Below are 27,403 nucleotides of genomic sequence, written 5' to 3'. Positions count from 1 at the left end.
TTTCACTACATCTCTATCTTTGGGGTAAATACCCAGTAGTGCAATTACAGGGTCATAGGGAAACTCTGTTTTTAATTTCTTAAGGAATCTCCACACAGTTTGCCAAAGAAGCTAACACAACTTGCATTCCCACCAACAGTGTAAGTGATTCCCCTTTCTTCACATCCTCTGCAGCACACGCTGTTTATTTTCTTGTTAATTTGGGCCATTCTAACTGGTGTAAGGTGGTGTCTCAATGTGGTTTTGATTTGAATCCCCTTACTCCACATCCTTTCCAACACATATTGTTGCCACTCTTGCTAATTTTGGCCATTCGAAATGGTGTAAGGTGATATCTCAATGTGCTTTTAATTTGAATCTCCCTAATGCCTAGTGTTGATGAACATTTTTTCATGTGTCTGTTAGACATTCGTATGTCTTCATTGGAGAAGTGTATGTTCATGTCTTCTGCCCGTTTTCTGACATGATTATCTGTTTTGTGTGTGTTGAGGTTGAGGAGTTCTTTATAGACCCTGGATATCAGCCCTTTGTCTATATTGTTATTTGTGAATATCTTCTCCCATTCCATGGGCTGCCTCTTTGTTTTTTGACTGTTTCCTTTGATGTGCAGAAGCTTTTGATCTTGATGAAGTCCCTAAAATTTATTTCTGCATTTGTTTCCTTTGCTTTGGAGGCATATCTAGAAAGAAGTTCTGTGGCTGATGTCGAAGAGGTTACTGCCTTTGTTCTTCTCTAGGATTCTGATGGATTTCTGTCTCACATTGAGGTCTTTTATCCATTTCAAATTTGTCTTTGTGTATGGTCTAAGAGAATGGTTAAGTTTCATTTTTCTACAAATAGCTGTCCAATTTTCCCAGCACCATTTATTGAAGAAACTATTTTCCACTGTATATTTTTCCTGCTTTGTCAAAGATTATTTGACCATACAGTTGAGGGACCATATCTGGCCTATCTACTCTGTTCCACTGGTCTATGTGTCTGTTTTTATGCCAATACCATGCTGTATTGGTGATCACAGCTTTGCAGTAAAATTTGCAATCAGGCCATAGGATGCCCCCAGTTTTGTTCTCCTTTTTCAACATTTCCTTATCAATTTGGGGTCTCTTCTGATTCCATACAAGTTTTATAACTGTTTGCTTCAGCTCTTTGAAAAATGCCAGTGGAATTTTGTTCAGAATGGCATTGAAATTATAGATTGCTCTAAGCGGTATAGAAATTTTAACAATGTTTATTTTTCTGATCCATGTGCATGGAATGGTCTTCATTGTTTTTGTGTCCACTTCAATTTGTTTCATGAATGTTCTGCAGTTCCTCGAGTACAGATACTTTGCCTCTTTGGTTAGGCTCATTCCCAGGTATCTTTTTTTTTTTTCCATTTATTTTATTTTTTCAGCGTAACAGTATTCATTCTTTTTGCACAACACCCAGTGCTCCATGCAAAACGTGCCCTCCCCATTACCCACCACCTGTTCCCCCAACCTCCCACCCCTGACCCTTCAAAACCCTCAGGTTGTGTTTCAGAGTCCATAGTTTCTTATGGTTCACCTCCCCTTCCAAATTTTTTTTTAATAAACATATAATGTATTTTTATCCCCAGGGGTACAGGTCTGTGAATCGCCAGGTTTACACACTTCACAGCACTCAAGATAGCACTTACCCTCCCCAATGTTCATAGCCCCCTCCCCCTCTCCCAATCCCACCTCCCCCCAGCAACCCCCAGTTTGTTTTGTGAGATTAAGAGTCATTTATGGTTTGTCTCCCTCCCAATCCCATCTTGTTTCATTTAATCTTCTCCTATCCCCCTACCCCCCCATGTTGCTTCTCCATGTCCTCATATCAGGGAGATCATATGATAGTTGTCTTTCTCCGATTGACTTATTTCACTAAGCATGATACGCTCTAGTTCCATCCACGTCGTCGCAAATGGCATGATTTCATTTCTTTTGATGGGTGCATAGTATTCCATTGTGTATATATACCACATCTTCTTTATGCATTCATCTGTTGATGGACATCTAGGTTCTTTCTATAGTTTGGCTATTGTAGACATTGCTGCTATAAACATTCGGGTACACGTGCCCCTTCTGATCACTATGTTTGTATCTTTAGGGTAAATACCCAGTAGTGCAATTGCTGGGTCATAGGGTAGTTCTATTTTCAACATTTTGAGGAACCTCCATGCTGATTTCCAGAGTGGTTGCACCAGCTTGCATTCCCACCAACAGTGGAGGAGGGTTCCCCTTTCTCCACATCCTCTCCAGCATCTGTCATTTCCTGACTTGTTAATTTTAGCCATTCTGACTGGTGTGAGGTGATATCTCATTGTGGTTTTGATTTGTATTTCCCTGATGCCGAGTGACGTGGAGCACTTTTTCATGTGTCTGTTGGCCATCTGGATGTCTTCTTTGCAGAAATGTCTGTTCATGTCCTCTGCCCATATCTTGATTGGATTGTTTGTTCTTTGGGTGTTGAGTTTGCTAAGTTCCTTATAGATTTTGGATACTAGCCCTTTATCTGATATGTCGTTTGCAAATATCTTCTCCCATTCTGTCAGTTGTCTTTTGGTTTTGTGAACTGTTTCCTTTGCTGTGCAAAAGCTTTTGATCTTGATGAAATCCCAATAGTTCATTATTGCCCTTGCTTCCCTTATGCAGGGAATAATCTTAATCTGTTGGTATCGGTTGAGCCCTGATTTGTGACCCAGTATGTGGTCTGTTCTGGGAAAGGTTCCATGTGCACTTGAGAAGAATGAGTACTGTGTTGTTTTAGGGTGGAATGTTCTCTATATATCTATGAGGTCTATCTGGTCCAATGTGTCATTCAATGCTCTTGATTCTTTTTTGATTTTCTGCTTGGATGATCTGTCTATTACTGAGAGTGGCATGTTAAGATCCCCTACTACTAATGTATTCCTATCAGTATGACTCTTTATCTTGATTAACACTTGTCTTATGTAGTTGACTGCTCCTATATTGGGGCCATAAATATTTACAATTGTTAGATCTTCTTGGTTGATAGACCATTTAAAAATAATTTAGTGTCCTTCTGTATCTCTGACTACAGTCTTTAGTTTAAAATCTAATTTATCCGACATGAGAATCACTACACCAGCCTTATTTTAAGGCCCATTAGCATGAAAAGTTCTTCTCCATCCCTTCACTTTCAGTCTGGATGTACTCTTAGGTTCAAAATTGGTCTCCTCTAGACAATGTATGGATGGGTCCTGTCATTTTATCCAATCTGCAACCCTGTGAGATTTTTATGGGTGCATTTAGGTCATTCACATTGAGAGTGATTGTTGAGAGATACTTTTTTATTGACATCATGTTACCTGTGAAGTCTTTGTTTCTATAGATTGTCTCCATAAATTTCTGTTCAATGATATTCTTGGATTTTCCCCCTCTTTTATAGAGGCCTTCTTAATATTTCTTGTAATGTCAGTGTGGTGGTCACATACTTTTATGAACCTTGCTGGTCATGGAAGCTCTTTATCTCTCCATCCATTTTGAATGTCAGTCTTACTGGATAACATATTCTGGGCTGCATGTTCTTCTCATTTAGTACCATGAATACATCTTGCCAGCCCTTTCTGGCTGGCCAGGATTCTGTGGACAGGTCTGACACTATTCTGATGGGCTTTCCTCTGTACGTAAGGAATATCTTCCACCTAGCTGCTTTCAAGAGCTCCTGTCTAAAATTATGATTCATCATTTTCACAATCAGCTGTCTGGAGGTCTTTCTAGATTCTATGATCTCTGGGGGAGTATTTTCTGCCTCTAGGACATGAACGCTGGTTCCATTCTCCAGGTTGGGAAAATTTTCATGGAGAATTTGTTCAACTATATCCCTAGTCTTCTTTCTTTCTCCCCCCTCCACCCTCAGGTATTCCAATAATTCTAACATTGGAATGTTTCATGGCATCATTTATTTCCCTAATTTTGTTTTCGTGGCATCTAAGCTGTTTGTTACAGGCTTCCTCCGAATCCTTTTTCTCTATCCGTTTGTCCTCTAGATCACTAATTCTATCTTCTTCCTCAATGACCATAGCTGTTAGAGAATTTGGATTAAATTGAATATCATTGAGAGAATTGTTAACATCATCCCTGGTGACTTTCACTTCTGCCCTAATCAATTCCATTTTGTCATCAATGGCTTTCTCCAACCTAGCCATTGCCTGGATAATTATTAGCCCGAATTCTCTTTCCCACATACTGTTTATGTCCATATTCAATAGCTTTTATGGAGAGGGCATAGTCTCTGAATTCAATAGCTTTTATGGAGAGGGCATAGTCTCTGAATTCCTCTGTTGGGAATTCCTCCTCCTAGTATTTTGGTGAGAATTAGCTGAAGGGATGTGTAACTGAATATATCAACCGTGGTGCAGGTAATGTGCACTCTGGAACACTTCTGAGCTATAGGGTGTCTCCACCAAAAAGAAAGAAAAAGAAAAAGTGAGGGGGGGGGAAGAAAAAGGAAGAAAAAAAGAGAAGACCCAGCCTGAATGGGCTCTGCAACCACTGCTCTTCATTCTGTGTCTGATATTTTACTTCCTCTGGGATTTTCATGTGCCTGGAATCCTAAAATATGGCCTTCTCTGCTCTTTTTACAGAACATAAGAAAGATACATAATTTTTTCAAAGTTTTATAAAAATAACATTTTATAACAAAGGAACGTTCCTGAAAGAACAATCACCATAAGAAGCCCCCAAATAAACTACTTTCATTATCTAGGGTAGTGTTCCTTTCATAAGGACACATTGAATGGCAGAAACCGGGGAAATGTCTGGGTCCATGTGACTACTTTAAATTCTTTCATTTTCCTTCATAGGCCACATTTAAACTATTGTAGTGTGCTTTTTACAAAAAAATATTAAAATCACAACTAAATCTTCTCAGTTATTAATAACAAATCAGTAGTCGAGTAAATTGTTCTTTAGGCTTTAGCCAGACTGTGTTTATGTAGTAAAATATGCCTTAAATATGAAGAAAAAAAGGGCATTCCTTCTCCAAGAAATAATCGCCCATAATGGATGGTGTCCCTAGTCCATGATTTTCCCTCTGGGGTGTTTGTGTGTGTGTGTGTGTGTGTGTGTGTGTGTGTGTGTGTGTGTATAACACTGTGGAGGCAGGGAGAGTTTTTGGCTAGGCTCTTGTTCTACATAATGTCCCCACAGTGGACAGACACTGTTGCTGCTGTTCCCTTGACCATTCACAGTGACAGCCCCCAAAACCCCATCTTTGAACAACTGATCCATTTGCAATTATTTCACTTTCATGGTTCATGTGAAAATTACATCTGTGCCCTAAATCTCTGTTTCTTTCTGTCTGATTCCTAGAAACTTCACCACTTGAACGCCTTTAGTTCAGGGACGTTCAACTTGTACTGATGGCGTTGGAGGTTCATGACGACTCAGGGAGTGAAAAGGCCCATGATGGAAGGACTCTGGGATCCTGACAGAACACATGAAGGATCTCAGTCTCCAATCTGAAGATATACTCAGCACTGTCATGTGGGGAAATCTATGATAACATGTTACCATAATATGGGGAGTTATTTGGTAATTCAGCATAACATAATATACCTACAACATTTTGAAATCAGCAAGTCAACTTAGATAGTTATCAGCCTAGAACTTAGAGAAAATGAACGAAGAAGCACCCGGCTTCCTCAGTCAGTAGGGCATGGGATACTTGATCTCAGATCACGAGTTTGAGTCCCACATGGAACACAGAGTTGATGTAGGAAACAAAAGAAAACAACAGGAGTTACACATGACCAAATCAATTGGGCTTGAACAATAGAGTTCTCTCCTGTTCCTTCAGCCACTGAGCCCTGAGCACTCAGGTGGTACCGGTGCTTATCAGGCAACCAGTTTCTCCCTGGATGAGCTCTGGGTCTAGAGGAGCAGAAGGACAAACATGAACTGAAAAAATGAATGAAAGGAGCATTTTTTCCACAAGGAAAGAGCAAGGGACTACAACTTGTTCCTGATCTCTAACAGGTGAGGGGTCCGACAAGGCCATCTGAGATGATATTGAGATTTCCTGTGGCAGGAAAAGAAGGAGACAGCCCTGCACAAATATGAAGGTATGTAGCCCAACAGAGGGTCTCACAGTGCAGAGGATTGGAAGCGGAACATGATGTTCCCAGAGTGGGGGTTAGAAAGGAGGCCATGGTGAGTGGAGGAAGCTGGGGAGTAGAGAGGAAAGGGAGGAGGACCACGGCCTGGGGAAGGTGGACAGTATCAGTACCCTGCTCCTAGTGCCGTGTGACCATATTACCGCACAGCAAGACACACAGTCTCTAAGTCTCACAGGAGACTCTAAGTACAACAATCAAGCAGTGTACAGCTAGGGGGTTCTGCCAGACCCCCTCAGTTCTTTGGTGCTGTTTCCAACACCTGCTTCACTGAGAACCTGAGCTGATTTAATGGTGTTGGCAGAAGTCATTCCATCTCAAAAGGCCTGAGTTCTTCTGTCTGTTGTTGGCTCTCACTGCTAGGGCACATCCTCATGTGTGTGTCAGGGATCAACATAGGGGCTTGTACTCCAAGGTGAGGATCTGAGAGAGAACACGGGTCTAAGGCAGCATGGGGACGGGAATGAGATTTAAGAACTAAATCTCAGATGGAGCTTTTTTGTTATGTGGCCATGTTCTGTGGAATGGATGGAATCTCTAAGTAAAAACCACATTCCAACAGACAGGGTTACAAAGATGTTTAAACCAGATATGTGTTTTCAGGGAACCACTGGGAGGAGAAGGTGAAGACCCCTGCAGGGTTAGTGCCTGGCACAGAATCACAGACGGTAAGAAAGCTGAAGCAGTGATAAAACCAGCTCTTTTTGAGTGTCCTCAAATTTGGGACCTGGATGCATCCATCAATTCATTGAGGGCTCTGGAAAACGTTGTGTGAAAGGCAGGGGCTAGAGATATGGAGAAGGTTTCAGGGTGAGGGTGAGCACTGATATCATAGACAGGAGACATTCCAGCAAGACCTTCTCTGAGGGTGAGCCCAGGTCATGGAAACACACTGAGTGGACCCCTATCCACAGGACACCCATTGGAAAGACGGTAATAGCTCTCAGCACAGGATATGCAGTCTCTAGTGGTAAGGGTGGATTCTGATCATCAAGGCTAAGGCTCCGTCCCTTTTTTAGGGTTTGCTTTGAAAATTAGAAAGCCTAAATTCTTGGGAAACTATGGCCCACCACTCTGTAGATGGCGCTGTCACCTTCTGGGACTCCAGAATAGGAGCACTAATGAACAGATGTGTGCCCACAGGAACAATTGTGTGCGCGTGTGCACACACACACACACACACACACACACACACACACACACACCATTAGGCACCGTAGGGTAGGATCTAACAAGTAGCAGAGTAAGACAAAGTGAGAAGAGGAGGAAAATGTGCTTGGAGTTATGTCCAACATGTGACACCACTCCTACAATATCATAGGCATTATTCTACATACGCTTATAGACTTCTGGAGGAAGTCCATGCTAGAATCATCTTTATTGTACAGATCAGATCCAGACCACCCCTGACAGGGATAATGGCTTATCCAGGGACACAAACAGGTAAGAGTGGAGAGTGTATCTGAAGCCAGGTGGGGCCCTGGCTACACTCAGGCCTTCCTTGGGGGTTGGTGGAGAGAGGTGTCCCTATGTACAGATGTGGCTTTGTATGCAGAAAGGAGATGAGCAGACAGCAGCCCTAAGCACTGGTTGTGTAGGTGATAATCCATGGTGGACTTGGGTAGGTGATCTCAAGAAGTGATGACCCCAACAGAATTTGGAACCCCTCAACCAGGCACCCACATTCTAGTGTAGTCCAGTACCAGAGTTACATGCCTGGAGACATCTGATGCAAAAATATATATCTTGCTGTTTGCCTACTTCCTGGGGCTCTATTTCCAAAAAACCCAGGGAATGGATTTCTCAAATACTGCAAACATTTGCACAAACCTCGTTCCCAATGCCTCAGGGCATTTGGTAGGAGGTTCCATAAAGTGATTCGAGAGCAGGGTTCTGAGTAACAGAACCCTGGATAACAAACCTGGATAAACAGGTTTGTTTTCTGCCTGAAAACAAATGTAGGGTTAGGATTAGGGTTTCAGGGCCTGGCAGGTCTGATCTGCTGGCTCCTGGGTCAGCTTTTCCAAAGACTGATTGGAAGACAGGACTCAGGTTGTGTCAGTCTGAGCATTTCTGTCTGGGGTGGTGTATGAAAGTGGGAAGGCATTGGGGGTCATACATGTTCCCCCTAATCCAGGGTATTGTGCAGTTCCATAAGGCACTGTTTACTTCTGGAGAGCAGGGAGATTCCTGTTGTGTAGCTCTGGAGTCCCAAACCTGGAGGGCTTATATTCCAAAATCTGGGGACAGAAGTCTGAAAACCCAACCTAAGTTTATGGTTAGGGTTCAGGGCATGGATCACTGATCTGCAAATGCTGACAGGAGGTACCCAGATTCTGAAGTTAGGGTGAAGGTCAGGCATTCGCTCAGTCTAGAATTTGTTACTACTAAGGCCACTGTGTGTTGTATTCTGTATGTTGTATGTTGAGGTGGACTCCTGCAGACATGAAGCTTTCTCCTGCTCTGGGGATTTTGCGCAGTTCCAAAGAGCAAGGTTTCATTCTTGGGGAGAGTTGGAGTCCTGCTGTGTGACTCTAGGGTACTCCATATGGAGGGATTCAAGAATATGGCTCTGGGTATGGATGTCTGAAAATTCAAGCTAGGGTTAGGGTTAGGGCCTAGGGGCATGGCAGGGCCAATCTGCTGACTCTGGCGCCAGCTACATGAGTGGCTGATTGAAGGTCAGGCCTCAATCTGAGGGACCAAATGTATATTACTGTCCAGGGTTGGCTTCTGCAATGAGGTGGTGGGGCTTTGGGCTTGTGCAGCATTCTCCGAATGTGTATGTTTCGTGCAGCTCCACAGGGCACCTTTTAATTCTGGAGGGCAGGCAGAGTCCAGTGTTCCCTCTCTGGAGGGCTTGTGAACTAGGTCTCTGAGGACAGAATTCTGAGTACCCAATCTAGGGTTAGGGTTTGGGCCTAGGGCATCACAGGCCAAATCTGTGGACACTGAGGCGAGCTCCCTGATATCTCAGGTTAAGGGGAGTGTCAGGAGGTTTCTCAGGCTGGAGTTTGTGTCAGTGATAACTGCCTTATGTGGGGATGGCCTTATGGAATCATGGAGTTTTCTCCCGCTCTAGGTCTCTTGCGCAGATCCAAATAGCTTGTTCTATTCTAGGAGATAGGTGGTGTCCTGTATTATGGCTCAGGAGTCTCCTGTATTGACAGATTTGAGAGCAGGCCTCCAGGTATGGTTGCCTGAAAACTCACACTAGGGTGAGGATTAGGTTTTAGTGGCATGGAAGTTCTTATATCCTGGATTTGGGGAGAGCTACCCATGGGGCTGTGTTGAAAATGGGGATCAGGCTAAGAGTCACAATATGTGTGGCCAGGGCAGTTTGCAAAAGTGGGTGTGGCATCAGGGTAGCGCCGGTTTTGTCCAACTCTGAGAGGTGTTTTGATTTTTTTAAAGATTTTATTAATTTATTTGACAGACAGAGATCACAAGTAGGCAGAGAGGGAGGCAGGGAGAGAGGAGGAAGCAGACTTCCTGCTGAGAAGAGAGCCCGATATGGGGCTTAATCCCAGGACCCTAGGACCATGACCTGAGCCCAAGGCAGAGGCTTTGACCCACTGAGCTACCCAGGCGCCTCCAACTCTGAGAGGTTTACATAGCTCTAAAAACCAAGGTTTCCTTCTGGGGGTTAGGAGGAGTTCTGTTTTGTGGCTCAGGGGTCCCTCTTGTGGAGGTATTTGAGAGAAAGGTTCTGGTTATGGATGCCTAAAAACCCAATTTAGGGTTAGGATTAGGGCCTAGGGGCATGGCAGGTCCAGCCTGCTGGCTCTGGTGCTGGCTGTCCTGGCAGTTGATTGGAGGACAGGACTCAGGTTGTGTCAGACTGCACATTAGTGTCCAGGGTGGCATATGAAAGTGGGGTGGTATTGGGGGCCTTGCACATTTGCCCTAATCTAGGGGTTTGTGCAGCTCCCTAGGGCACGCTTTCCTTCTGGAGTGCAGTGACCATCCCCTGGTGTGGCTCTGGAGACCCCAGTGTGGAGGGCTTGTGTTTCTAGTCTCTGGGGACAGAGGTCAGAAAACCCAAGCTAGGTTTATGATGAGGGTCTAGGGAATGGATCACTGATCTCCAGATGCTGAGGCGAGGTCCCTGGATTCTGAAGTTAGGGAGAGTGTCATGCATTCGCTCAAACTAGAATTTGTGTCCAATAGGGCCGCTGTATGTGTGGGTGTCCTCCTAGGCCATGGAAATTACCTCTGCACTGGGGGTTTTGAGCAGCTCCAAATAGTATGGTCCTATTCTGGGGAACAGGTGGAATCCTGTTGTATGGCACAGGGGTCCAATATATGGAGGGATTTGAGAGCAGTTTTCTAAGTATGGATGTCAGAAAACCCAAACTAGGGTAAGGATTAGGGACTAGGGGCATATGAGGTCCAATCTGCTGACTCTGGGCCGGCTAAGTGGGAGGTTACTCGAGGTCGGGGCTCAGGCTGAGGGACAGAATGTGTATTAGTGTCCAGGACCAGGTTCCATAAGTGCGGATGGCCTCATTCGCCATGCAGCCATCTCCTAATCTCGGGGTTTTGTGCAGCTTCATAAAGCACGGTTTTCTTCTGGATGGCAGGCAGAGCCCTATGGTGTGGGTCTGGAGTCTCTATCCAGATGTCTTCTGGGCCAGGACTCTTGGGACAGAAGTCTAAAAACCAAAGCTAGGGTTAGGGTTCAGGTGTACGGAATGGCTGGCCCAATGTGAATATGCAGAGGCAAGCTCCCTGGGATGTGAATTTAGGATGAGTGTCAGGCGTTTGCTCAGGCTGGAGTTTGTGTCCATGAGTTCTGCCAAATATGGGGATAGCATCAAGTGGCCATGGAGGTTACTACAGCTCTGGCGATTTTGCACAGCTCCAATTAGCAAGTTTTATTCTGATGGTTACTAGAATTCCTTTTTATGGCTCCGGCGTCCCCCATATGGAGGAATTGGAGGCAGGGCTCTAGGTATGAATTCTTGAAAACCCAAACTTGTGTTATGATTAGGGCTTAGGCGTATGTCATGTCCAATCAGCTGACTCTGGGGTGAGCGACCTAGGGATTTGAGTTATAAACGTAGATCAGGCTGAGGGTCACAATGTGGGTTTGTGTCCAGTGAGTCCTGTGAAAGTAGGGGTGGCCTGGACAATGCAGGTGTACCCTACTTTGATGATTTTACACAGCTCCAAACAGCAGTCATTACTTCTGGAGGGCAGGAGAGTTCTGTTTCCTGGCTCAGGGGTCTCCCACATGGAGAGATTTGAAACCAGGACACTGGGGACAGATGTCTGGATACACAAGCTAGGGTTAGAATTAGGGCATACGGGCATATCAGGCTTGATCTGCTGTCGCTTGGGCAAGGTTCGTGGGTCCCAGATTGGAGGTCTGGGCCCAGGAGGAGTGACAGAATGTGTATTAGTGTCAAGGGCTGGCTTCTGTCCATGGGAGTGGTTTTGGGGACCATGCATATTTCTCCTCATCTGGGGGTTTTGTGCAGCTCAGTAAGCATGGTTTCCTTCTGGAGGCAGGGAGAGTCCTGTGGTGTGGCTCCTAAATAACCAATCTGGAATACATGTGGGCCATATCTCTGGGGAAAGAAGTGTGTAAACACAAGGTAAGGTTTACCTTAGGGCCTAGGGAATAGCAGGCCCGATCTGTAGATGTTGAGGCGAGCTCCGCAGGATTTGAAGTGAGGGCGATTGTCAGGTATTCGCTCAGACTAGAATTTGTGATGACTAGGGCCGCCAAATGTGGAGGTGGCCTCCTGAGGACATGGAAGTTTCTCCTGCTCTGGTGGGTTTTGCACAGTTCAAAATAACAAGGTTTCTTTCGGGGGGCAGGAGGAGTTCTGTTTTGTAGACCAGGGGTGTCCCATGCAGAGGGATTCAAGAAAAGGGCTCTGGTTATGGATGCCTGAATAGCCAACATAGGGTTAGGATTAGGGCCTTGGGGCATGGAAGGTCTGATCTGCTGGCTCTGGGGCCAGTTATCCTGGTGGCTAATTGGAGGACGGGACTCCAGTTGGTTCTGACTGCACATTAACAAAGTGGGGTGGCATAAGGAGCCATGCAAATTTCTCCTACTCTAGGGGTTTTGTGCAACTCCCTAGGGCACAGTTTCATTCTGAAGGGGTGGTAGAGTCCTGTGGTGTGGCTCTGCAGACCCCAATGTGGAGGGCTTGTGTTCTAAGACTCTGGGGATGGACGTCTAAAAACCCAAGCTAGTTTTATGGTTAGGGTCTAGGGCATGGATCACCTATCTCCAGATGCTGAGGCAAGGTCCCAGATTCTGAAGTTAGAGCGAGTGTCAGGCATTCGCTCAGACTACAATTTGTGTCCTACAGTCACCGAATGTGTGGGGGACCTCCTAGTGCCATGGAGGTTTCTCCTGCTCTGGGGGTTTTGTGCAGATCCACATACTGTGGTTTCATGCTCAGAGACATGTGGAGTCCTGTTGTATGGCTCAGAGGTGCCCCATATGTAGGGATTTGAAAGCAGATCTCTGGGTATGGATGCCTGAAAACTCAATCTAGGGTTATGGTTAGGGCCTAGGGGCATAAAAGATCTGATCTGATGACTCTGATGCCAGCTACATATGTGGCTGACTGGAGGTCGGTACTCATGTCGAGGGACAGAATGTGTATAAGTGTCAGGGCCAGCTTCTGTCAATGGGGGTGGCTTCGGGGTTTCTTGCAGCTTTCTCCTAATCTGGGGGTATTGTGCAGCTCCATAGGGCATGGTATCCTTCTGGAAAGCAGGGAGAGTCCTATGGTGTGGCTACTGAGTCCCCAATCTGGAAGGCCTGTGGGCCAGAACTCTGGAGAAAGAAGTCTGAAAACCCCAGCTAAGGTTTGGGTTAGGTCCTAGGACATGGCAGGCACGTTCTGTAGATGTTGAGATCAACTTCCCAGGATCTAAAGTTAGGGCGCATGTTAGATCCTCACTTAGACTAGAATTTGTGACAGCTGGGGCTCCCATATGTTGAGGTGGCCTCCTGAGGACATGGAGGTTTCTCCTGCTCTGGGGTTTTGTGCAGTTCTATGCAGCAAGTTTTCACTGGGGGACAGGTGGAGGCCTGTTGTACGGCTCAGGGTTCCCCCATGTGGAGGGAATTCAGAGCAGGGCTCTGGCCTGAAAACTCAATCTAGGGTTAGCATCAGGGCCTTGGGGCATGGCAGGTCTGAACTGCTGCCACTGGGGACAGTTGTCCCAGTGTCTGATTGAAGAATGTGACTCAGGTTATGTTGGACTGCACATTAGTGTCCAGGGTGGAATGCGAAAGAGGGGTGTCATTGGGTCCATGCATGTTTTCCCTAATCAAGGGGTTTTCTGCAGCTCCATAGGCCATGGTTTCATTCTGGAGGGCAGGGAATGTCCTGTGGTGTGGTTCTGGTGTCCCCAATCTGAAGGGCTTATGTTCCAGGACTCTGGGGATGGAAGCCTGAAAACCCAAGCTAGGTTTATGGTTACGGTCTAGGGCATGGATCCCCGATCTGCAGATGCTGAGTCTAGGTCCCCGGATTCTGAAGGTAGGGAGAGTCAGGCATTCGCTCAGACTAGAATTTGTGTTCTAGGTATGCTGAATGTGTCGGGGGTCTCCTGAGGCCATGGAGGTTTGTCTTGCGTGGGGGTGGGGATCTGTGCAGCTCCAAATGGTATGGTATCAATCTGTGGGACAGGTGGAGTCTGCCTGTATGGATCTAGGATCCCTGATATGGAGCGTTTCGAGACAGTGCTCTGGGTATGGATGCCTGAAAACTCAAAGTAGGATTAAGCTTAGGGCCTTGGGGCATGCCAGGTCTGATCTGCTGACTCAGTCGCCAGCTACTTGGTGGCTGACTGGAGGTCACTGACCAGGTTGAGGGACAGAATGTGTGTTAATGTTCAGAGCCAGCTTCCCTAAATGGGGGTGGTTTGGGTTTCCGTGCAGCTTTCTCCAATTCTGGGGCTTGCATTCTTCTCCATAGGGCATATTTTCCTTCTGAAGGGCAGAAAGAGTCCTGTGCTGTGGCTCTGGTGTACCCTATCTGGAGGGCTTGTGGACCAAGACTTTGAAGATGGAAGTGTGAGAAACCAAGCTAGGACTAGGGTTAGGGCCTAGCGCATGGCAGGCCCAAACTACAGATGTTGAGGCAAGCTCCCTGGGATCTGAAGTTAAGGCGAGTGTCAGGCATTAGCTCCAACTAGAAGTTGTGGCAACTAGGGCCCCTGTATTTTGAGGCAGCTTCCTGAGGACATAGATATTTCTCCCACTCTGTGGTTTTATAGCAGTTCCAAATATCTTGGACTACTCTGGGGGAAAAGTCGTGTCCTGTTTTATGGCTCTGGGGTCCCCCATATGGAGGGATTAGAGAGCAGTTTTCGGGACATGGACCCATTAAAATGCAACCTAGGTTTAGGATTACATACGATTGGCATGGAAGGCCTTATATTCTGGCTCTGGGCTGAGGTAACAATGGGGATATGCTCAAATGGGGCTAAGGCCAAGGGTCAAAATGGGTGTTTGAGTCCAGGGCATCCTGCAAAATGAAGCACAGATTTCTTCTAACTCTGAGGGTTTTACATACCTCCAAAATGCAAGGTTTCCTTCTGGAGGGTAGGAGGAGTTATGTTTTGTGGCTCAAGTGTCCCCCATGTGGAGGGATTTGAGACCAGGGCTCTGGGTATTGTTCTGGCTCTGTAAATCCAACCTAGGTTTAGGATTACGGACTAGGGGCATGGCAGGTCCTATCTGCTGTTTCTGGGGCCAGCTATCCTGGTAGCTGATCGGAGGACGGGACTCATGTTGTATCAGACTGCACATTAGTGTCCATGGGGGCGTACAAAAGTGGGGTGGCATTGGGAGCCATGCATGTTTCCCCTAATAAAGGGGTTTTGTTCAGCTTCATAGGGCACAATTTCCTTCTGAAGGGCAGGGAGAGTCCTGTGGTGTGGTTCTGGAGTCTCCTATCTGGGGGGCCTGTGTTCCAGGACTCTGGGGACAGAAGTCTAGAAACTGGAGCTAGGTTTATGGTTGCAGGCTAGGGCATGAATTCCCGATCTGCAGATGCTGAGGCTAAGTCCCAGATTCTGAAGTTAGGGAGAGTGTCAGGCATTCGCTCAGACCAGAATTTGTGTCCTAGGGACGCCACATCTGTGGAGATTCCTGGGGCCCCAGAGGTTTCTTGTGGGGTTTTGCACAGCTCCAAATAGTATGGTTTCATTCTGGGGGGTAGGTGGAGCCCTTTTGTATAATTCAAGAGTCCCTAATATGGAGGGATTTGAGAGCAAGCTTGGATATGGATGACTGAAAAATTCACCTAACATTAGTGTTAGGGCCTAGGGGCATGGCAGGTCTACCTGATGGCTCTGGCTCCAGCTACGTGGGTAGTTGACTGGAGGTCGGTGCTGAGGTTGAGTGACAGAATGTGTATAAGTGTCAGAGCCAGCTTCTGTAAAAAGGGGTGGCTTCAGGGCATCATGCAGTTTTATTCCTAATCTGGGTGAATTGTGCAGCTACAAAGGGCATGGTCTCCTTCTGGAGGGCAGGAAGACTCCTGTGGTGTGACTCCATAGTCCCCAGTCAGGAAGACTTGTGGGCCAGAACTCAGGAGAGAGAAGCCTGAAAACACAAGCTAGGTTTTGGGATAGGGCCCAGGACATAGCAGGCCGGATCTGGAGGTCCTGAGGCTATCTTTACAGCATCTGAAGATAAGGCGAGTGTCAGGCATTCATTCAGATCAGACTAGAATTTGAGGCCACTATGACCACTGTGTGAGGAGGAGGCCTCCTGAGGACATGGATATTTCTCCCACTCAGGTTTTTGTGTCATTCCAAATAGTAAGGTTTCATACGGGTGGACAGTACAATCCTGTTGTATAACTCCAGAACCCCCTATGTGGACGGATTCAAGAGCAGGCTTCTGGGTATGGATGCCTGAAAACTCAAACTCGGTTTGGTTTAGGGCCTAGGGGAATGGAAGGTCCGATCTGCAGACACAGTCGCCAGCTCCTTGGTGGCTGACTGGAGGTCAGTGCTCTGGTTGACAGTTGAAGGTGTATTAGTGTTCAAGGCTGGCTTCCACAAATGGGGTGGCTAAGGGGTTTCGAGCAACTTTCTCCTAATATGGAGGTTGCATGCAGCTCCATAGGGCACGTTTTCCTTCCGGAGGGCAGGAAGAGTCCTGTGTTGTGGATCCAGTGTTCCCTATATGGAGGATTTTGAGGATGGAAGTGAGAGAACCCAAGCTAGGGCGAGGGATAGGGCCTAGGGCATGGCAATCTAAGACACTGAGGCGATCTTCCCAGGATCAAGGTGAAAGCCAGTGTCAGGATGTCGCACAGGCTGCAGTTTGTGTCCATGAGTTCCACCGAACTCATAAGTGGCCTAATGGTAGCATGGAGTTTCCTCCCACTCTGGGGATTTCGCAGTTCCAAATAGCTTGGTTTATTCTAGGCTGTCGTTGGTGTCCTGTTTTATGGCTCAGGGGTCCCCCATATCGAGAGATTCGAGAGCAGCAGTCCGTTACTGATGCCTGAAAAGCCACCTGAGGGTTAGGATTACATCCTCGTGGCATGGCAGGACTTATATCCTGGCTCTGTGCTGAGGTACCCATGGGGCTATCTTCAAAATGGAGCTCAGGCTAAGGGTCACAACGGGTGATTGTGTCCATGGCTGCCTGCAAAAGTGGGCCTGGCCTCAGTGGCAAAGCAGATTTCTTCCATCTCTGAGAGTTTTCCATAGCTCTAGAAAGCAAGGTTTCCTTCTGGGGGGGGTGGGCAGGAAGAGATTTGTTTTATGGATCAGGGGTCCCCCATGTGGAGGAATCTCAGAGAAGGGCTCTGTGGATGGATGCCTGAAAACCCAAAGTAGGGTTAGGATTTCAGCCTAGGGGCATGTCAGGTCCTATCAGCTGCCCCTGGGTCGAGCTACCTCGATGGCTGATTGGTCATCGGGACTCAGGTTGTGCCAGACTACACATTAGTCTGCATGGTGGCATTCGTAAGTGGTGTGGCATCGGGGACCCTTCATGTGTCCTCTAGGACAGGGGTTTTGTGCAGCTCAATAGGGCACGGTTTCAATCTGGAGAGCATGGATCATCCTGTGGTGTGGCTCCTGAGTGCCCAGTCTGGAGGGCTTGTGTTCCAGGACTCTGGAGTTTGATATCTTAAAACCCAAGCTAGTTTTATGGTTGGGGTCAAGGGCATGGATCTATCATCTGCACATGCTGAAGCAAGGTCACTGGATTCTGAATTGAGGGAGAGTGTCAGGCATTTTCCCACACTAGAATTGGTGTCCTAGGGCCACGGAATGTGTGGGTGCCCTGCTGGGGCATGGTGTTTTCTCTTCAGGAGCTTTGCACAGCTCCCAATAGTGCGGTATCAATTTGGAGGACAGGTGGAGTCCTGTTGTATGGCTCTAGGGTCTCCCAAATGGAGGGATTCTAGAGCAGGACTCTGATAATGGATGCCTGAAAACTCAACCTAGGGTTAGGCTTAGGGCATGGGGCATAGGGCATAGAAGGTCCGATCTGCTGACTCTGGTGCCGGCTATGTGGGGGGCTGACTGGAGGTCGGTGCTCAGGTTGAGGGACCGAATGTGTATTAGAGTCAGGGTCGGCTTCCACCTGTTTGTGTGGCTTAGGGGTATCATGCAGCTTTCTCCTAATCTGGGAGTTGTGTGCAGCTCTGTAGGGCACATTTTCCATCTGGAGGGCAGGCATAGTCTTGTGCTGTGGCTCTGGTGTTCCCTACCTATAGGGACTGTAGACAACGACTGTGAAGATGGAAATCTGAAAAGTCAATCTAGGGCTATGGTCAGGGCCTAGGACATGGCAGGGCTAATCTACAGTAGCTGAGGCATGTTCTCCAGGATCTGAGATTAAGGTGAGTATCATGAGGTCGCTCAGGCTGGAGCGTGTGTCCATGAGATCTGTAGAATCTGGGAGTGACCTCATGGGGATATGGAGTTTTCTCCCACTCTGGGAAGTTTGCGTAGTTAAAAAATACCTTATTCTATTCTGGGGAATAGGTCATTTCCTATTTATGGCTCAGGGTCCCCAAAATGGAGGGATTTGAGAGCAGGCTCTTGGTATGGATGCCTGAAAATCCAACCTAAGGTTAGGATTAGGTCCTAACTGCATCGCAGGCCTTAGATCCTGGCTCTGGGCTGAGCTACCCTTGGGGCTGGGTTGAAAATGTGGCTCAGGCTAAGGGTCACAAAGGGTGTTTGTGTCCCTGGTGGCCAGCATTAATGGGTGTGGCCTCAGGAGCAATGCAGATTTCGTCCAGCTCTGGGGGATTTCCATAACTCCAGAAAGCTTCTGGGTGGCAAGAGGAGTTCTGTTTTGTGGCTTAGGGGTCCAACATGTGGAGGATTTTGAGAGATGGGCTCTGTTTATGGATGCCTATAAACCTAACCTATTGTTTTGATTAGTGCCTGGGGGAATGGCCAGTCTAATGTGCTGACTTTGTTGCCAGCTACGTGGGTCGCTGACTGGAGGTCGGGGCTGCCATACCCATGGCCCCAAACCTAAGCCGAGTTTGTGTTTTCAGATTTCTGTCCCCACAGCCCTGGCCCACACACCCTCCAGACTTAGGCCTCTGGAGCCACAATGTAGGACTGTGCCCTTCCTCTTGAAGAAAACTGTGCCCATTCCATGGGTCACAACCCTACAGATTAGGAGAGACCTACAAGGCCCCCAAGCCGATCCCAAGGCCCTGAAACTCAGTGCAAATAGTGGAGCTGATTGTACTCACTGAGGCACTGCAGATGGTGAAAGGTAAAACCTCCAACGTCTATATGGACAGCAGGTACGCCTTTGCTACTCTCCATACATAGGGCTTTTTATAAAGAAAGGGGCCTATTAACATCAGGAGGAAAAGGAATTAAAAATAGAAGAGAAATATTGGCTCTCCCCCCAGGCTATTTCGGACCCAAAGGAGGTTGCTGTTATGCATTGCCCAGTACACCAAAAGTGGACTAATCTAATTTCCAAAAGAAACCAATTAACATATCAAGCTGCAAAGCAAGCAGCCCAAGAAACAGTGCAAGAACTGGTTACACTCCAGGCTCCAGCCCTACCAGAAAAACAGGGCTATGCAGAGGAAGATTAAAGTATTTACAAAAATGGACTAAATGGGACTATGAAGTAGACTGGGCTAAGACTAAAACAGAAAGGTTAATTTTTCCTCAAAGACTAGGCAAGAAGTTAGTAAACCAGATACATCAGAATACTCATTTGGGTACATGCAATCTCAATGTGATTATAGGCAAGCAGTTCCAGGTTTCTAAATTATGGCATATGATTCACGATGTAGTTGATAGATGTGCTCAATGCCAGTCAGTTAATACGGGAAGAACTAGAATGGGAAGAGGGAAAAGTGAAAGAGGTAAGGAACTAGGAATTTACGAAATAATTCCTAGGTTTGGGCTGCCTCTCGTGATTGGATTAGACAATGGTCCTGCATTTGTGAGTTCAGTCTCACAGGCACTGGCCAATGCTGTGGGCACTAATTGGAAACTACATCATGCCTACCGGCTGCAGAGTTCCAGGCAAGTAGAGAGAATGAACCAGACTCTTAAAGAGACCTTGACAAAACTAATTCTGGAGACTCATGGGGGATGGGTGGATCTCCTTCCTTTACCCTCATCAGGGCATGATGTACACCCGACTTAAACAAGGTGACCCCATTTGAAGTAATGTTCAGAAGACTCCCCACCCCTGCCCTCGGCTACAAGAGATTGCTATAGCAAAAATGACTGATCAGTCTGTACTCCAGGCACTGCAGGCATTACAGTCTGTCCTAAAAAAAAGCCACACAGGGATCCGGACTGCTCACAATGGGACAGAGATGGAGGTGGAGACACATCCTTACCAACCCAGGGACTTGGTTTGGATACACCGACACCAAGTGGGAAACTTGGAGCCTCACTGGAAGGGACCATTTACTGTCATCCTGACCACCCCCACGGCAATGAAATTAGAAGGCATCAGGGCCTGGATTCACATGGGACATGTCAAAAGAACCAAGGAGGTGTTTGCCCCCCAGAGATGGAAGCCACAGCCGATGGACCCCACTGACCGTGGACTAAAGGTAAGACTCAAAAGACTATGAGTTTATTGTTTCTCCTATTGTTACCTGTTTGTGTAAAGTTTGGGTGGGAAATTAGATGGATGGAATTAGGAAAAATGGAAAAGGTTATACAAAGCGGTGAATGGTTATCTCATCGGACAACTGGGCACTAATGTTACATTTGGCCCCTGCATTAAAAACATCCTAAAGCCGTTTTACAAAAGAAAATTAGAGTGATAAAAATGTTTGTCTTGCATGCTCAATATAATCCCTTACATCAGGAGAACATAAAACTGGCTGAAAAGTCAAATATTTGACTAATCTCCAAAGAAAAGGGGGGAATGTAAGGGCCTACTTAGCCAAAGGGAGCCATTTTGTTGTTTATGCAGTAAACTTAGATGGAGCCTATGAGTAAACTTAGATTGACACGACCCCTCCCAGAGGAACTTACTTGCAAAACCCAGATACAAGGGTCAGTCAGGGCAGGTGGAGACATCCAATCAGTAGAGCACACATAGTGTCTCCCTAGCAACCAGGGAGAGTGGGCCACACCTTTTGGCTGCCAATTCTGACCAAGGTGATAGGCTAGTTAAATATCTACTACAGATTAGGAGAAATCTACAAAGCCCCCGAGGCCATCCCAATAGTGTAGACTGCCTTTGACAAAAAGGTGCATTCTGACACAACCTGAGCAACTACCTCCATGCAGACATGCAGACAGATGTCCCAAAGAGGGAAGATTGAACTGGACAATCCCCTAGGCCCTAATCTGAACCCTAGCTTTGGTTTCCAGGCATCTCTCTTCAGAGATCTGGTTTTGATTACCAGCATATGGGGGTGTCCTGAGGCACAAAACAGAACACCTCTCGTCTCCACATGGGAAGCTTGCCCTCTGGGTAGGAGAAAGCTGAAGGGACCCTGAGGCACCGAGACAATCCAAGGTCTCCATGGACACAAACCCACATTATGACCCATCCTCAGAAGAGTCCATTTCAACTCAGCCCCCTGGGTAGCTCGCACCAGACCCAGCAGATTGAACCTACCTTGTCCCTAGGAGTCAAAGGGAATTGGAGGTGGGGTTTCCAGGCATCCATCCTAAGAGCTCTGCTCTCTAATCTTTCCGTATGGGGCATGTTTGAGGTATCCAACAGGACTTGCCTGCGCTGCAGAGAAAAACTTGCGGTTTGGAGCAGCTAAAAACCCCACAGTTGGAAACCTTCATGGCCCCATGAGTCTCCACCCCTTCATTAAGGAACCATCATGGACACAAACTCCAGCCTGAGCCAACATCTGATACTTCCCCTGACTTCAGATGTAGGAGATCTATATTCAGCCTCTGGAGAGTGGGCCTACCTTGCCCTCGGTCTGAAACCTAACCCCAGCTTGCGTTTTCAGACTTCCATCCTCACAATCCTGGCCCACAAGCACTCCAGATTGGGAATTCTGGAGTGAAAACACAGCACTCTGCCTGCCCACTGGAAGAAAAAAAGTACCCTTCGAGGCTGCCCAGAAACCCCAAATGAGGATCAACTTGCACATTCCTTGACCACACCCCAATTTCATAGTCTACCCTGGGCACTAACGCTCTGTCTGACACAGCCTGAGCCCAGACCTCCTGACAGACTCTCAGAGAACTGACCCCATATCCTGCACATCGGACCCCCATGGCCTTAGGCCTTCATCTCTTCCCAACCTGGGTTTCCAGGCATCTGAACCTAGACCTTATCTCCAATCCCTGCACCAGGTGAACCTGATGCACAACACAGAACTCCTCCTTCCACATGGCAAGAAACCCTGCTGTTAGGATGGTGTCAAACCTCAGAGTAGGAGAAACCTGTTTGGCCCATGGGGCCACGGCCATGCTTGAGACCCAACTTGGGCACAAATATGCATTGGGACCCTCAGCATCAACTCCGTTTACAAAAACGCCTCTCAGGGTTTGGACCAAGAGCACGCATATCGGGCTTGCCATGGCCCTAGGCCCATAACCTAACGAAAGTTTGGGTTTTCCAGTAGCCCATACCCAGGGCTCTGCTATGGAATTCCTCTGGTTTTTTTGCGACACTGGTAACAGAAAACAGGACTCCTCCCTTTCCATAGAATGACCCCAGATTCTTGGGAGCCAGGCCAAATCCCCAGAGTGTGAGAAACTTCCAGGCCCATGAGGCCACCCCGACATTCCATGGCCTTTCTTGACACAAAATCCAGTGACAAAAGTCTTAGCTACTGCCTCACAATCACCCTTATTTCATATCCTGAGGAGCTCCCCTCATGGTCTGCATATCGGGCATGCCATACCCTTGGCCTCAAAATTAAGCCGAGTTTGTGTTTTCAGACTTCTGTCCTCACAGCCCTGGTCCACACAGCCTCCAGGCTGGGGCCTCTGGTACCACACCACAGGACTCTCCTCTCTAAGGAAACTGTACCCATTCCATTGGCCACAACCTTCCAGATTAGGAGAAACCTAAAAGACCCCCAAGGTAATCCCAATAATGTAGAACGCCCTGGACAAAAAGGCGCATTCTAACACAACCTGAGCAACTACCTCTACTCAGAAACCCGGACTCAAGTCCCCAGAGACAGAAATATGAACTGGACATGCCCCTAGGCCCTAATATGAACCCTAGCTTTGGTTTCTAGGCATCTCTCCTCAGAGGCCTGGTTTTGAATACCAGGATATGAGGGTTTTGTGAGGCACAGAACAGAACACCTCTCATCTCCACATGGTAAGCTTGCTATTGCGAGTTGTGTCCAACCTTCTGGGTAGAAGAATCCTGCAGGGCCCCTGAGCTACCGCCACATTCCAAGGTCTCCATGGATACAAATCCAGATAATGACCAGTCATCATGAGAGTCCATTTCAACTCATCCCCCCTGACCCAGAGCCAGCTTATCGAACATTCCTTGTGCCAAGGAGCCAATGGGAATGTAAGGTGGGTTTTCCAGATATCCTTCCTTATAGCACTACTCTCGAATATTTCTATATGGGGCATCTTTGATCCATCCAAGAGGACTCGCCTGCCCCGCAGAGGAAAAACTTGCCATTTGGAGTGGGTCACAACCCCCAGAGTGGGAAATCCTTCAGGGCCTCATGTGCCCTCCCCTTCATTAATGGGCCATTTTGGACACAAACTCAAGCCTGAGTCAATGCCTGATACTTGCCCTTACTTCAGATGCAGGAGATCTCAATTCAGCCTCTGCAGAGTGAGCCTGCCATGCTCTCAGCACGAAATCTTCCCCTAGCTTGTGTTTTCATACTTATGTCCCCACACTCCTACCCCAGGCCCTTCAAATGGGGAAATTTGGAGTCACAACACAGCACATTGCCTGCCCACCAGAAGAAAAACTTTGCCGTATGGGGCAGCCCAGAAACCCTAATGAGGATCCACCTTCGTGGCCCTCAACCACACCCCATTTCATAGGCTGCCCTGAGCACTAATGCTATGCCCAGCACAGCCCGAGCCTGGACCTCCCTACTGATACCCAGAAAGCTGGCCGCACACCCAGCACATCGTTCCCGCCATGGTCTTTGTCCATCGTCTTTCCCAACCAGGTTTTCAAGCATCTTAACCTAGACCTTATCTCAAATCCCTTCAAGGGGGGTGGGGGGTGGGGAACATGATGCACAACTCAGAACTCCTCCTTCCCCAAGGCAGGAAACCTTTACTTAGGATGGTGTCAAACCTTCAGAGTAGGAGGATACTGCATGTCCCATGAGACAACACCCATGATTGAGGCCCGCCTTGGGCACAAACACACATTGGAACACTCAGTGTGAGCCCCGTTTTCAAATAAGGCCTCTCACTGACTGGACCAAGAGCCCATATGGGGCTTGCCATGCCACTTTGCCCCAAATTTAACCAAAGTTCGGATTTTCCAGTCCCCTGTACCCAGTGTTCTGCTGTGGAATCCCACTTTTTGAGGGACACCTGAGAGAGAAAAAAGGACTCATCCCATCCAACAGAATGAACCTAGACTCTTGGGACCCTGGCAAATTACACCGAGGGTAAGAATAAACCATTGCCCATACGGCCACACCTACATTCCATAGCAAACCTTGACACAAAATCCAGAAACAAAAGCTGATCTACCGTTACATATTCACCCTCATTTCATATCTCAAGGAGCTCCCCTCACAGTCTCTAGACGGGGCCTGCCACACACTCTTCCCCACACCTAAGGCGAGATTGTGTTTGCCAACTTTTGTCCCCAAAGCCCTGGCCCACATGCACTCCAGGATGGGGACTATGGAGACACACTGCACGACTGGGCCTGCCCTCCCGAAGGACACTCTACCCATCACAGTTGCCCAAACCCTCTAGATTAGGAGACACCTGAAAAGCCTCTGAGCCCAGCCCAATTTTGCTGTCTGGCAAATGCACGGTCTGACACACCCTCGGCACCAACATCCAGGCAGACACCCAGGTCAATGGCCCTGAGTCAGAAGTTTGAACCTGGGATGACCCTAGGCCCTTATCAGAACCCTAGCTTAGGTTTTCAGGTATGTATCCACAGAGGCCTGTTCTGGAAGACCAATATAAGGTCCACCATGTGGTCTGTGAGCCACACAACAGAACACCTCCTGCCCCCATAAGGAAAAATGCTTTGGGAGCTGTGTCAAACCCTCAGTGTAGGAGAACCCTGCATGGCCTCTGACCACCAACACATTCTAAGGTCTCCTTGGACATGAACCAGCATTGCGACACGTCAGCATGAGATCCCCTGTCACCAAGCCCCCTGGGCATTTCGCCCCAGAGCCAGCAGATCCAACCTGCCATGGTCTCCAGCTGCAAATCTAACACTAGGTGGTCTTCCCAGGCATCCATGCAGAGAGCTCTATTATCCAATCTTTCCATACAGGGGACCCTGGAGCCATATAACCATACTCTCCCTGTCCCACAGAACGATAACTTGCTGTTTCGAGTAGCTCACAAGCCCCAGTGTGCAAAAACCTCCATGGCCTCATGAGGACACCCCTGCATTAGTTGTCCATCATGGACAAAAACTGCAGCTTGAGCGAACATCTGACAATCGCCCTTGCTCAAGTGCTGGAGATCTTGAATTAGCTGCTGCACATTGGAACTGTCACGTGCTCGGCACTGAATTGAGCCATAGCTTGTGTTTTCAGACTTCCGTCCTCACACTCCTGGCCCACAAGCCCTCCAGATTGGGAAATCTGGAGCCTCAACACAGCCTTCTGCCTGTCCACCAGAAAGAAGAATGCCCTATGGGTCTGCCCAGAAACCTCACATGAGATTTAACCTCTCCTGCCCTTGATGGCATCCCAATGTCCTAGGCCACCCTGCGCACTCATGCTCTGTCTGACAAGGCATGAGCCCCAACCTCCTGTCTGCCATCCAGATAACGGGACCCATATCCTGCAAGTGGCCCGAGGCCGTCATCTCTACCCAACCTGGGTATTCAGGCATCTGTCCCCAGACTTTACCTCAAATCCCTGCCTGTGGGGGAAGCTGAAGCACAAAACAGTACTCCTCCTTCCCCATGGCAGGAAACCTGATTGTTGGGATGGGTGTCCATCCATCAGAGTGGGAGTCAGCTGCATGGCCATGAGACCATGCCCACTCAAGAGGGCAATGCTGGGCACAACCAGGCATTGTGACCCTCAGTCTGAACCCACTATCAAAGCAAGCCCCCACAGGAGCTAGACCACGAGCCCGCATACCAGGCCTGCCATGTCCGTAGGCCCAAATCCTAACCCTCATTTGGGTTTTTGAGGCACGCGGACCCAGAACCCATCTCTGGAATCCCTGTTTTGGAGGGACCCCTGATACAGAATACAGTAATCTTCCCTTTCCCCAGAAATACACAAAACACTTGGGAGCCGGGCATAATCCCCAGAAAGGAAAATCTCCCTAGGCCCCATGAGGCCACCCCTATATTCCGTGGCCCTCCTAGACACAAAATCCAGAGAGAAAAGCCTGAGCTATCACCTCCCAACCGTCCTAATTTCAAATCCCGAGTAGGTGCCCTCAATGTCTGCAGATCGGGACTGCCATCATTTCGCCCCTAACCCCAACGCGATGTTGCGTCTACAGACTGTAAGGGCCCGCTTAACCAGAGGAAGTCATTTTGTGTTTATGCAATAAACTTAGATTGATCCCCCCCCCCCGGAGGAACTGCAAAGCCTAGATACAAGGGCAGGTCAGGCCAGGTGATGACATCCATTTAGTGGGGGGCACACATATCTACTAGGGTAAATTGAAATTCAATTGGCCATCAGTGTGTTACCTAGCAGTTTCTTCTGTGTGTGGCAGACCTAGCATGACTGTGCAGTTTTCTCTGTGTATTGCAATCTCATTGGCCACCTGTGTATAGCCCGGCAAAACTGCCTTTATAAAAGTTAGTCTGTGAGGCTGAAATGGGTCGCCTTATTGCAAGAGACAGCCCTGACTGTTCAGTTTGGTTCCAGATGCTTGGCGTGAAATAAAGATTTGATTGATCTTTGCTTTTTATCAGTCTCACTCCTTTGATTACGGACCCTAACATGTCTATCTCTAAATCCCTGGCCCACATGCCCTCCAGGATGGGAGTTCCGGAGCCACACTGCAGCACTGTGCCTGCCCTCCTGATGGAAAATCTGCCTGTCACAGGTGCCCAAACCCTCCAGATTAGGAGAAACGAGCAAGGGCCTGAGCTCACCACAATTTTGAAGGCTGATCTGGACAAAAATGTGCCTTCTGACACACTGGAAGCACCTGCCTCCAGGCAGACACCCAGATCAATGGCCCCGAGTCAGAAGATTGAACCTGACATGCCCCTAAGAGCTCATCAGAACCATAGCTTAGGCTTTCAGGCATTTGTCCCCAGAGGCCTGTTCTGCAATGGAAGGGCCTCCTTAGCAAGAGGAAGTCATTTTGTGTTTATGTAGTGAACTTTGATTGACCCTGCTCCTCCCAGAGGATCTTACGTGCAAAGCCTAGATTTGCGGGCGGGTCAGGACAGTTGAAGACATCCAATCAGTAGGGCACACATATATCTACTAAGGTAAAGGAAATTCAAACAGCCATCCGTGTGTAACCTAGCAGTTATCTCTGTTGTTGCAGACCTAGCATGACTGTGCATTATTCTCTGTATTGCAATCTCATTGGCCCCCTGTGTATAGCCTGGCTAAACTACCACTATAAAACTTAGTCTGTGAGGCTGGGAGGGGTCAGCTGTATGCAAGATATGGTCCTGGCCAATTAGTTTAATTATCGATGCTTGGT

The sequence above is a fragment of the Meles meles genome, chromosome 16, assembly GCF_922984935.1.
Source record: "Meles meles chromosome 16, mMelMel3.1 paternal haplotype, whole genome shotgun sequence".
Lineage (NCBI taxonomy): Eukaryota > Metazoa > Chordata > Mammalia > Carnivora > Mustelidae > Meles > Meles meles.
The sequence above is the reverse complement of the archived record's forward strand: the minus strand, read 5'-3'. Positions refer to the sequence as shown.